This window comes from Crassostrea angulata, chromosome 2 (assembly GCF_025612915.1).
Source record: "Crassostrea angulata isolate pt1a10 chromosome 2, ASM2561291v2, whole genome shotgun sequence".
Lineage (NCBI taxonomy): Eukaryota > Metazoa > Mollusca > Bivalvia > Ostreida > Ostreidae > Magallana > Magallana angulata.
In genome coordinates this window covers 14206174-14219229 of record NC_069112.1, presented here as the reverse complement: position 1 = coordinate 14219229, position 13056 = coordinate 14206174, and the positions used below count along the sequence as shown (strand labels likewise).

Below are 13056 nucleotides of genomic sequence, written 5' to 3'. Positions count from 1 at the left end.
TTGTTTTATTAGCGAGTGTTATAAGGTGAGCTTGACCGGCCTTTCGTCTGTCAATGTACAAAAAAGAAAAGTGTAAAACTACCCCCAATATTATGAAAGTTTAATTTAGCAAATATCAAAAGCATATGACCTAAACTACTTGAAAAGTGCTGCTAGAATCCCGTGCTTTGTTGTTGTTAATAATACATACGTAATATTTTCAATGAAATTGAAGACGTCGAGGAGGTTTCCGATAAATAATGATAATATTTATTTTATGTGATTAACGATAGGATTCTAGCAGTAATACTAATAAACATGAACTAATTGTCGATCGATTTATTATATCGCACATACAAAAGAACTTCGGGGTAGTGTCAATCTAATTAAAATTAGATGTTAAATCCGCTCGCTTACTCGTTCCACAAACATCTAACAACATCCCATAGAGGGTCACTTCAGGGAGCAAAATTTGCCTAAAAATAGTGACAAATCGTTTTGGAGACGGAAATGCCTTCTTAACCAATGAAAAACGTCTTTCTTCTAATGTTCGGTTGTGCAAGCAAAATGGCGGTGGAAGAGACAATGAACGAAGCAATTGAAAAGGTGTTGAAGAAATTAAACATTCCAAGTTTGAAAGGAGAACAGAGACAAATATTGCAGTGTCTAGTGAATTTGGAAGACTGTTTGGCGGTCCTTCCTACAGGATTTGGAGAGAGATGGGCATGAACGTTGGCAACATTTTAGTATGTTGCCCGTTGATTTCTCTTATGCAGGACCAGGTGGCATATTTACGAAGTATTTCCAACTTGACTGCATCATATAAAGGTTGGTGTATGGAAAGTTATATTGAATATTTTGTTCTGCTTTATTAAATCGGCTTTGAATAAAATACATTGAAAGCAGTGTGCTTTTCGGTTCATAGTACTACCGAAATGCCCCTGATTTACCGAAATGTCCGTTGAAAATACCGAAGTGCCCTTTAAAATTACCGAAATACCCTTTATAACATCCTAATATTTTGGAATGAATTTACAAGAACATATACCGGGTATTCAGAATCTATTGAAATATTTATTTATAGGGTTCAGTGATGAGGATGATAGAAATATTCTTGACAGAAGAGTAGATATTCTGTATGGCTCCCCAGAGGTATTGGTTGGCAACCCAGAATGGAGAGAATCAATTCGTAGTAGTCTTGAAGTCTCAACGATTGTTATTGATGAGTTTCATACAATAGCAACATGGTAAATGCACATATTTTCAAGTTGCATATTGATACATAATATAGTAAGTATCTAATAAGTTGGCCTGTGGTGTACATGCAAATGATGTTTTCTGGTTATTATTGAATAAATGAGGTTATCGTGAAATATATATTAAAACTGTTTAAACCAACCAAATTTTAATGAGATATAATAAATACTTTTAGACAATAACATTTTGTGTAATATGCGTTGTATTATATAGGTGGCAGAGTGAGGGTGTAAAGAGGCATTTAGGAAATGGTTTGGACATGTTGGAGAGTTACGATCATTGTTGGCTCCGAGTGCAACATGCACGAAGAAAACAGCCAAACGTGTAAAGAAGTGCCTCAATCTTAGTGACAAATCCTCAGAAATCATTGTTTCACCTGATAAACCTTACATTAAAATAGTTGTTAAAAAGGTGTCAAAGAATATAGAAACTGCCATGTTTTGGCTGATCGACCCTCTCCAAGATTTAAGAGAACATTTCCCAAGGGTCATCAATTAATGATGTCTCCAAAGTGTATAATTTTTTTATAGAAAAGGTGCCATCTTGTGTCCATCATATTGACCTATATCATTCAGAAGCTGAAGACTATAAGAAAATTTCCCAAGGGTCATCAATTAATGATGTCTCCAAAGTGTATAATTTTTTAATAGAAAAGGTGCCATCTTGTGTCCATCATATTGACCTATATCATTCAGAAGCTGAAGACTATAAGAAAGATTTCATAATTAATGAACTGAAAGAGTCAAACAGTAAACTTCGTATACTAGTTTCAACTAGTTAGGTATGGGTATAGATGCCAAAGGTTTTAACAGTGTTATTTTATATGGTGCAGTCAAATGTCTCATATTTTGTGAAAGAAATTGGAAGAGAAGGGAGGGACAACATGCCATCTATTGCTTTAGTAATGTTTGATTCGTATGGCTGATCAAGCCATGAAGAAAATACTTCTTACGAATGATTGTAGACGTCGTTGGACATTTTTTTTTGCTGACTACGACCTGATTTAAGTAAAAGAAAGTATAGTGGGACAGCATGCATGCTGTGATAATTGTGCCCTCAAATGTATGTGTAAGGAATGTATATTATTGCCAATTGAAAAAATGATTGGTTTTAATGTGAACACAGAGGAAAGTGATGATAGTGACAGTGACAAAATAGAGGAATATGAATCTGATTGACTTATATGAAACATTATAACTCTATCCATCAATTATTGTTCTCTGAAATTCATTGTTATATGCTGTCTAATTTACTGAAAACAATATGTATAAGTCTGAATTTGGAATTTATCTTGAAATCACTGTAAAGGATTTACAAAGTCTTTTGATAGAGAGTGTTACTAGAGAAACATGTACTTCATTTTATACCAAAACATGTTCAACAATGGTTATGCATAGATTTGTTGGAGTTAAAATTAGTTTCTGTTTCATTATTTAGACATAATATCAGTTGGTAAAAAAATATTCTTCACATCGTTTTTAAAATTTTAGTTATGATATAGACATAAGCTAGGTATTTTGGCTTTTTAAAATATGAATGCTTTATAGATTTCTTCTGAAGGAGATTAAAAAGACCCTTAAATGATTGGACAATCTAGTCTCTTAATAAACATTTCCAGCCTATATTATAAATGTAATTAAAATTTGCTACCAAATAAAATGATAGAGAAAATGTAAACCAAGTGTATCATAATTGAAATAACATTTACAATGAAATATCAAATAAGGTGGCTATATAATATTTATTAAAGATGCAATGCATATTTGTGATATCGTGATACAATCACAATGTTGCACGGAACAAAAATGCATCATAAAACATATACAGTAAAATTCTTATAATAATATACATGATTCGTTTACATCTACCCGTATGTCTGATTGACTTGATATAATGCACCACAGTTAGGTTGTACATGTAACAATACATGCTAAACAGTAAAAAAAAAAACCACCATAGAAACAATGTGTAATACATTATGCATGATAAATCATGTACAACAGTACCTACCATTTCAAAAACTAGAAGCAGTCGTTATGTACCGATATGTGTTAAAGTTGCAGTCATAAGGAAGAAATGGCTAGAAAAATTTAAGCATAACACAGTTATACCCGTGGATCTCTCTGTCGAATAAAAGGTTGGCTTGGTTTATGTCAATGTATCATAGTAGATAGTCCAACAAATGCATTGTCAAATGGGTTTTTGTCCACTGAAATATCTTGAGACTTGAATTTTCGATTTGGAACAATAGAAAGCATATTAGTATTTTGTAAATCTTTTAAGACCTTTAATACATCTTCCTTGTAACAAGGGATGTAATGGAAGCCCTTTCTGCTATGGATTTCAGTAATGACATCAAAGTGACTAACTAAATTAATTAAGTGGGGATATTCCTTTGAATGGACAAGGATGCTTACTTTTGTTTTATGGCCAAAGCAAGTTTAGGTTCGTCAGCTCTATTATTGGGGTGTCAAAAAGGGGTAGGGTCAAACATTGAATCAAGTTAAAAATAATGTACACTTTTTTGTTAATAGCTATAACTTGAAAACTGTTAAATGTATTGATAACGGGCCTTAAGATTAATATGCTGAGTGTACTGGGGGCCTCAGATGGTACCTACATATAGGTCTTTAGTGAAAAGTTTGGTCCAGTCACCTAAACAGGAAGTGACCAAATATCTTAAAAACTGGTTTGATGAGACCCCCATCCCTAAATTCTACAGACCTTGAAACGTACTACTAGACCAGAAAAAGCGTGCGACTTTCGCGGGAGAAACATTTTGTGTAAACCGTTTATTGTTTCGTGTGAAGCGTTTTTGTAAACCGTTGAGCGTTTCGGGCAAAGCGTGCGAGAACCGTGTAAAACGTAAATACGTAAATCAGATTTCATTTAAAACTCTCTGACAATTTATTGTTTCAAAATGGCGCCCGTGTTTTACAATACTTTAAACTGTTTGTAATTTGCAAATCTTTTTGTAGGTATTCGCATGAAAAGAAATATCAAGAAGAAATGATAAACTTATCATTTTACAAAATTGAATTAATTTTTAACATACAAAAGACAGGAATTTGTATTTAAAAACTAGATGCTGTCATTAGACAGTAATACCCACACCATGTGTTTGCCCCTAAATAACACTGTTTTGTACCAGTTTATTAAAAAAGAAGGCTACATGCAAGCTCCGGTAATCACAGGGCGAAAAACAATCTTTAAGCAAGTCCTTAAAGGTGGCGTAAAGGTCGCTTAAAGGATATACAAACTTCTAGTCACCTTTAAGCTGAGCTTATAGGTCCTTAATGTCCAAACTTCTTTAAGTCACCTTTAAGCCATCTTTAAGCATCTTTAAGTGGCATTTACGCTCTCTTTAAGTTGTCTTTAAACCATCTTTAAGTTCCCTTTAAGTCAAGTTTGATCAAGCTGAACAATTAAAAACATATCTTAAATGCAAAAGCTCTTTTATTGTAATGGGAGGGGGTCATCCAAGTGATAATATCATTTTCAAGGAAGGGGGGGGGGGGGGGGTTCCAGGCGGTTTTAATTGTCGCTCCATTAAACACAGATCGCTATCATCAACACCGCTCCGATGGACACAGATTGCCGTTATAGCGCAGTCTCTGTATCTTAATCTGTACATGAAACTAATTAACGTATGTTTGTTTCCTATTATAAATTAATCGGTGAAACTCTCTCTCTCTCTCTCTCTCTCTCTCAGTTCATCCGGTTATTAAACAAAATAAAGTTAATGAACCAAAAATACATGATTTAATTTAATAATCGGTTTAAGGTTTGTATTTTTTTTAAATTTTCATTATTTCTAGGTCAAATTCTAGATCTGCTAGATACATGTTAAAGATGAAAAGACTCTCAACTGCCTTTGTTATATCGGGCAGGATATTACTGCTTTGTTTGTCTAGACATAGTTTTGTTCGTTTGTGTATATCTAATTAGAGTCTATTGTTTGTCCAACTTAAGAAAACCCCTGGAACTAACACAGAATATACAAGATATACACAACAGTTGTGTCCTGTACCCAGGTGCACGTTTGTGTATATCTAATTAAAGTCTATTGTTTGTCAAACTTACGAAAACCACTGGAACTAACACAGAATATACAAGATATACACAACAGGTGTGTCGTGTGCCCAGGTGCACGTCAGGGTTTCTAAAGGCGTTGAAATCTAAGTATGTACGAGTATACGATAAGTCTAGTACATGTATATAACAGTTTATTTACATATGTAATTCATTTTCAAAGTATTATTTCCTAGCTCAGGGTTTCAAAATTGTTACGTCTACAAATTAACGATACATGTATGTAAGAGTAAAATCTTGAGGCTAATTAATTAATGTACCGGTGATCATAAATAGGGGTTAATTATTTAAATAAATGTTTAAGGGTAAATATGTCACATACCCGGCCTGGTACATCATACAATTGTATGTACAAGTATATGTAAACATCATTTGCAATTGCCACATGCCGTAAATACGTCTGGTAATATTGTTTGCTATAGAATTGATAGTTTAAAAATCATGTATACAATTAAATTTTTAAACATACTGGAACGGCGCCGCGATCATGAAAACCGGGAAATCGCGGAAAATTAAACAAATACCTTAATAGTTTCAATGCATTTAATAAAAGAAATGATTTCATTTTCTTTCTTACATTTTTATAGCTATAAATTAGATGAACGTATATCTACTCGGTTTAAATTTATTACCTTAGAAGGCCGACTAGTGAGCTTAACGGTTTCCATTTAGGTATAGTATATTTTTTTTCACTGAAGACCAAGTTCCGTATTTCATTCTAAATACATGCATGCATGTAATTTATAAATTAGATATAATTTAAATCTTATAAGTTAAATCTTTTTGTTTTAATGTATACAGATGACATGGTAATTTTCTCAGAAACTGCACATGAGCTACAAGAAATGTTAAATACATTGTATTCTTATACATCTGTCTGGGATCTTACTGTAAATGTACAACAAACCAAAATTGTATTTTTAGAAATGGTGGTAAAATTCAAAATTGTGAAAGGTGGCATTTAAATGGCGAGCCAATTGAGGTTGTCGATAGCTTTATATACCTAGGCCTTTTGTTACAATATAATGGAAAGTTTAACAATACACAGAAACAGTTGGCGAGCCAAGGGAGAAAAGCCATGTTTTCTTTAAAGTCAAAAACAAGTCAATTGTATCTGAATACAGAAACAATGCTGTCAATTTTTTATACTTATATTGCTAGTATATTAAATTATGGCTGTGAGATATGGGGCATGCATGCTGCAAATGATATAGATAAAGTGCATTTAGAATATATTAAATTTGTGTTAAGTGTGAAGAAGAATACAAACACTGCACTTGTATATTTTGAAACTGGGAGGCTACCTATGAAAACTATACGAATGTTTAGAATATTTAAATTTTGGTTCAAATTGTTACAAAGTCAGAATTGTATTTTGCAGTCCTGTTACAAAATGCTGTATAATGAGTGTGAATCGTCTTTGACACCTGCTGAAAATTGGGTTACTGTAATTAGGAATAAACTTTTTGAAATAGGTCTAGGACATATATGGTATGAACAGGAGTATATACATTGTGAAACCTATTTTCTTTAATTAAGTAAAGAATCACTTTACTCAACATCTTGTAGAACAGATTAGTTCCTCATTTCGATGTTATTTTTACAAGCATATTATTGACCAGTTTTCATTACAATATTATTTAACAAAATCAATACCTTCTACATATAAGAAACAAATTACAAGAATTAGATTGTCATCTCATAGACTTGCAATTGAAAGTGGACGACACACTAATGTACCAAAAGAAAGACGCTTATGTAAATTTTGTTCAGATATTGAAGATAAATTCCATTTTGTTTTGAAATGTCAGCAGTATAGAGAAATCCGAGTAAAATATATTAAGATATATTATTGGAAAAAACCTTCTGTATACAAATTTATACAATTATTAAGTGTTCAAAATTTCAAAGAACTGTGTAATTTGGGGAAGTATCTCCATCTAGCTTTCAATATTCATGATAATTAAGAAACATTTCTCTGGTTTCTTCGCCTGTTAGTAAAATTTTATTTTATATACATTATCAATGTACTTTACATGTTCATGTACCATACCATTATTTCAATATTGCTATTATTTATATGTAATAACCTATGCCATAAGATGTATGTCTTGTGCAAATAAAGAATATATATTAAGATTGTTACAAACTGAATGGTTTGTCAAAATCTTTTCAAGTTAACAAATTCAATACATTGATTCATTATCCACTGATGACTAGGATATAAAATCACCCGTATATATGTAAATTACAGTGGCGCAGTGGAAGTGTGTTGATGCTAGTAAACAAAGGGTCCCGGGTTCAATTCTCGCCATGGGCGTTTTTTGTTTTTTGTGTTTTTTTTAATTTTATTTTCTAGAACAAAAACCGTTTTTAATACCTTTTCTTTCATAAAGTTAATACATTTTGTTGGTAAATTAAGCACAATATTGAATTAAAAAAATTGTAATGGCTTAAAGATGGCTTAAAGGTAGCTTAAAGGTGGCTTAAAGAAGTTTGGACATTAAGGACCTATAAGTTGTCCTTAAAGGTGGCTTAAAGATAGTCTTTAAGTCATCTTTACGCTTTCTTTAAGACACCTTTAAGCAACACATATAGCTTAAAAGTGGCTTAAAGATCGTCTTTAAGCTACCTTTAAACACCTTTAAGCTATCTTTAAGGAGAACTTAAAGATGGTCATTCATCCTGTGAATACAATTAGAATTTATAATTTTCATAACTGAAGGACGAGATCCCTTCCCATATAATAATACACATCGTGACATGAGCAGCACTTAATGTGCAATTTGGGGTAGAACTGTTTGCAGTGAATTTTCAGTTAATCAATAATCTTAACATTTTATGCCATAGAAAGTATAATGATCTATATAATTATTACAAACAAAATTAAAAATTAAATTATGCCCCCTCCCCGTGACGGTTGTCGGCTTAGATTTGCTCCTGTGTGCCTACATGAACATCATCGTGTGCCTAGATTTAGAGAAGGGTTTGGGAGTGAGGGGTCCAGACCCCCCCCCCCTCCCCTTTCCCCATGAAAATTCATTTATATCAATTGTAAAATTACCAAAAATACACCTTGGACCCCAATACTCTTACAGACATGTAAACGCTCTAACTCATTGCGCTTCAATGTTAGGTGTTAAACAGTATTTGGGGGGTAAATATTTAATCAATATTTAATATACTTTATTGTTTATCTCAAATAGAAAGTATACATGTACATCACAATATGCAGGTGTCCTGCACCACCTTAAAGCTGTTATTTACCTAATAAAATAGTGCAAGTGGATTTGAAGAATATGTCATAAAAATACATGCATGATACAAATTAGTGATCTTTGTCTGAAGTTACGTACACAACACAGGTCTGCATGTCTCATTAGCGGGTACTAGTTTTACCCAGCTCTTCGATTAGATGGGTTCACGTGTATACATACATGGGCGTTGCTAAAACGCGGAACGGAAAACAGAACGGAAAGCGGAACGGAAAATCTTATCTAATGTTATTTACCTCATAGATTTGTTAATCATGCTAAAACGATATACTTTATCTACCTTTTTAAATTTTTTTCAAAGATTAGCAATATTAGATTATTTATTCAAGAATATTTATTTCCTCAAAATTAACATTACATGCATTGACCACTATACTCTGTCCCAAAATATCCTCGATTCACCTTTTGCTGTATATTTATATATACCTCAGGGTTCAAGCGATTTTCTTTTAGAAGCATTAAACATTCTCATTATTCTTTCTTTAAAACGTCCTCTCTAGCTTATCAGCTGGTATAAATACACGGCTAAAAATAAAAAAGTCTACGGGGTTTTGCATTTCAATAGTCCCGGATGATAGTGTTGAAAAATTGTGCAAGGTCTTCTGAGTGACTTCCAAATGGAGAAAAGATGTCAACATTTTTCATTATAAATCGTCCAAATGTGCTGCATGAATATTTTGGGATCTACAGACTATAGTCCCGATATATAATCGGAAAATCAAACCAGGCAACGTCAAGAGCTCTCTATTCGGATCATATGTATATACATGTAGCTGTTGGAATAAACAACTGCTTAGAAATGCAAACGTAAACAAAATTGCATTGCTAAAAATACTAGTTTCACAAATTACTAGTTTCACAAATTACCGGGTAATTTAATGTTTACTGTATTTTAATGTTTAATGTCGTCAGTCCTACGGTTTTTTTCTTCCATCTCAATGATACTGTATCGCCTGTATGATAAATAATCGTCTAGAACACCGAAAATTCAATTTTGATGTAAGTATATACATGTACATCATATTTGAAATATAAAAATACTCAAAACACGCATAAAACGCTTTCACTAACTGCATACGTTACGCTGATATGCCAGTAATACTATAAAAGAAAAATAAGTGAAAAGTTATAGCTAATTTGCTCCTTTAATCATGTTAATGTTTCACAATTCGTATACATTTGATTTTTCCGTTTCGGACTCAACTAAAGCCGAGTGAATACAATGCTATAATTGATAGACATTCATATGAATATTAATAAGATAACAACATGATGATAATCATTCATTAGATATAAATAAAAGATACAAAGTAAATCGTTTCTGGCCAGTCTATACCCTTTTTAAGCGATAAACGTGATGATATTTTCCATTCCGTTCCGTTTTCCGTTCCGCGTTTTAGCAACACCCATACATACATGTCTGTGTTTTCCGTATGCAGAAAAGGATTAGTTAAGATCAGCTAAAAGAATTCATTATTGTGTTTTAATTGGATTATCATTATGATGTTGACCAATTTAGGTAAGCATAATACATGTAGTAGCAGTAGCACAAAATAATGAAATGCCAGCATACATATATATATTAAGTTCTACTTTCACTTTCTAAATGTGATATCCCTTTGACAGCATACTGTATCATCATCTTTTAATATCTAAATAAGCTTATCATCGTTACCTATCCTATCGCATTTGTAAAGTTTCTGTCATTTTAGTTGCAAAAGTTATTTTTTTCATTTGTCAGACTGCATGCACTATTGAGTTGACCCCATATTGACCCTGTATAAACAATTTCTTATCAAATTTGTGTATTACATGTAAGTAGGTGTAGACACTTATAATTTTTAAATGAGTTATAATAGGAAGGAAGGAGTATTTCTTTCTTAATGTATTATAATGCATCAAATACAATGTAGTTCATGACCTTATGGGACTGTTCTGACCCCACGAAACAGCTAGGAAAATACAAAATATCTTCTTATGTCATTATGATGCATCAAATGGTGTAAAGTACATTAATGACCCCCAGGTGCTGTCTTTAACCCCCCCCCCCACCCCACCCTGCCTTTATGAAATAGGAAATGATATGATACACTGTATATTTTGTTAACTTCTGAGATCTGAGATCCTCATCCCTAAACCATATAATTTATTTTTGCTCTGTGTTTCATTGCGCGTAAAATTGTATATAGATTATGCCCCCTTGGAGACACCTTAACATTTTAGAACTAGAAATGATAATGTTTTTTATCTTATTTATATGTTATACAGTAGTGTTTAATCCATGTGGGTAATTCCTAGCCTAATGATGTCACTGCTTTGTTTAGGAGACTTTACAATTGCCCCAAATAGGCGAATACACATGGAAGGGATGCATATAACATTTTGTTTATAAATCTGAAAAATTGAATGAAGCAATTTCCAAAATGTTAAAGCGAATCACGAGAGAAAAAGCAATCAAGAAATGATTTAAAATTTGCTACTGTTCACATGTAAGCATGTATTAAGAAGACTGAATCTTTATGACCAGGTTAGATTTGGGGGGGGGGGGGTGAATGTGGAGTAAAAACATTTATAATTTGAATCATTGATTGTTATTAATCTTAACTTTTCAATGAATACTACTTATTGATCCCAAGGTAGAAATATGACCTCTGATCATACCTCAATAGATTATTTGTCAATTATGCAAGGTGTAATATATTTTTTTTAAGAATAACATTTTTTACCAGTTTATAAACGATGATAGACACCCAAATTATATTTTGATTTTAATAGATCATTCCACAAGGGAGGGGGGGGGGCAGTTTATATTTGAGTTTGTTTGGGAGTGGGGGTTCCAAGTCATATATTTGACAATTTTTTAATGTAATTTAAAATATGACTAAGCCATACTACAGTCATGAACATGAATAGTATAGAACAAAACACAAACTAATACATGTACATGTATATTTACATAGGAAGTATTACAAAACAGATGATTAATCTATATCTGAGTTCTTAAATTGAATCAAATATCATGTACATGTACATATTATATTATTGTTTCTTTGTTCAAGGCATTTAAGATGGTATGATCCCAAGTGCTCTTCCTGAAAAGGGTGTGGTGTCTAACATTGAACCTTGTAGGAAGAATCGTAGACGCTATTGTAAATGGTACTTTGAAAACGGACAAAGATAATAGTATAGGGTATTCATAATCATATATTGGCTGTTACTGGCAATATATAGGGTTTATTAGATCTGACCCTTGGGGTCATCCCAAACCCCCAGGAATTTGAAATTACCATATATCTCAGAAACTGTTATATTCATGACCCCTAAACCATATATATTCATGTTTCTGATGTCAAGGGGCATCAAATGTTATGTAGGTCATGGGCCCTGTGGGTGGTCCTGACCCCCTCAAACAGCAAGTCCCTTAATATCTTCAAAACAGTTGAAATCCCCACCCTTAAACCATATATATTCTTGTTCCTTGTGTCAAGGGGCATCAAACGGTATGTAGGTCATGGGCCCCGGGGGTGGTCATGACCCCCTTTGAACAGGATGTGCACAAATATCTCGAAAACGGTTGAGATCCCCACCCCTTAACCATATATATTCTTGATCCTTAAAGGGCATCAAAAAGTATGTACCGGTAGGTAATAGGCCTCAAGGTTAAATTTAATTTTCAAAACCGTAATGCACATCTATGGAACAGTTCCTATCATACCCCAAGATATGATGTGTCTATCCATTAAATCATAAAAGGAGTTCTAGGATCTATGTTTCTTTGAAGTGAAAAACGTCAATTTTCTGCTACTTTATGACTCCCTGGATGAAATTTAAATTTTTAAAACCTTACTGCACATCTATAAAACAGTCCCTATCATCCCAAGATATGATTGTCTATTCATTAAATCATAAGAGGAGCTCTTGGATCAATGTTTTTTTTAGTGATAAACGTCAATTTTCTGCTACTATTTGACTCTCTGGATGAAATTAAAATTTGTAAAACCTTATTGCACATCTATAGAACAGCCCCAATTATATCCCAAGAGATGACGTAGCTACTCCAAAAGTTGTAAGAGGAGTTCTGGGAACCATATTTTTTTTGCAAAAAAACGTCATTTTTTGTTGCCCACTGGATGATCCCCTTAATAATAAAAAAAAAATTATGGAACCTGATCACGCCTCAATATGACACCCCTAATCACATTCTAGAAGATAATTTGGCTACTCCCAAATTAAAAAACGTTCTTGAAACCAGTTTTTTTGTAAAAAAAAAAAAAAACACGTCATTTTTCAGCCATTAAATGATCCCCAGGACAAAATTGAAAATTCCGAAACCTTATTGTGCATCTATAGGATACCCTAAAACATATTCCAAAAGATGAAAAGATGATTTGTCTACTGTTGAAAATGTAGGAGGAGTTCGAGGAAGAAGGTTTTTGGTGAAAAAAGTCATTAT

General features: G+C 32.8%; 1 pseudogene; it reads left to right on the top strand.

Annotated features, from left to right (window-relative positions):
- The first annotated feature begins 504 nt into the window (after positions 1-504).
- Positions 505-2414, top strand: LOC128171184 (probable ATP-dependent DNA helicase RecS; annotated as a pseudogene).
- Positions 2415-13056: the final 10642 nt, after the last annotated feature.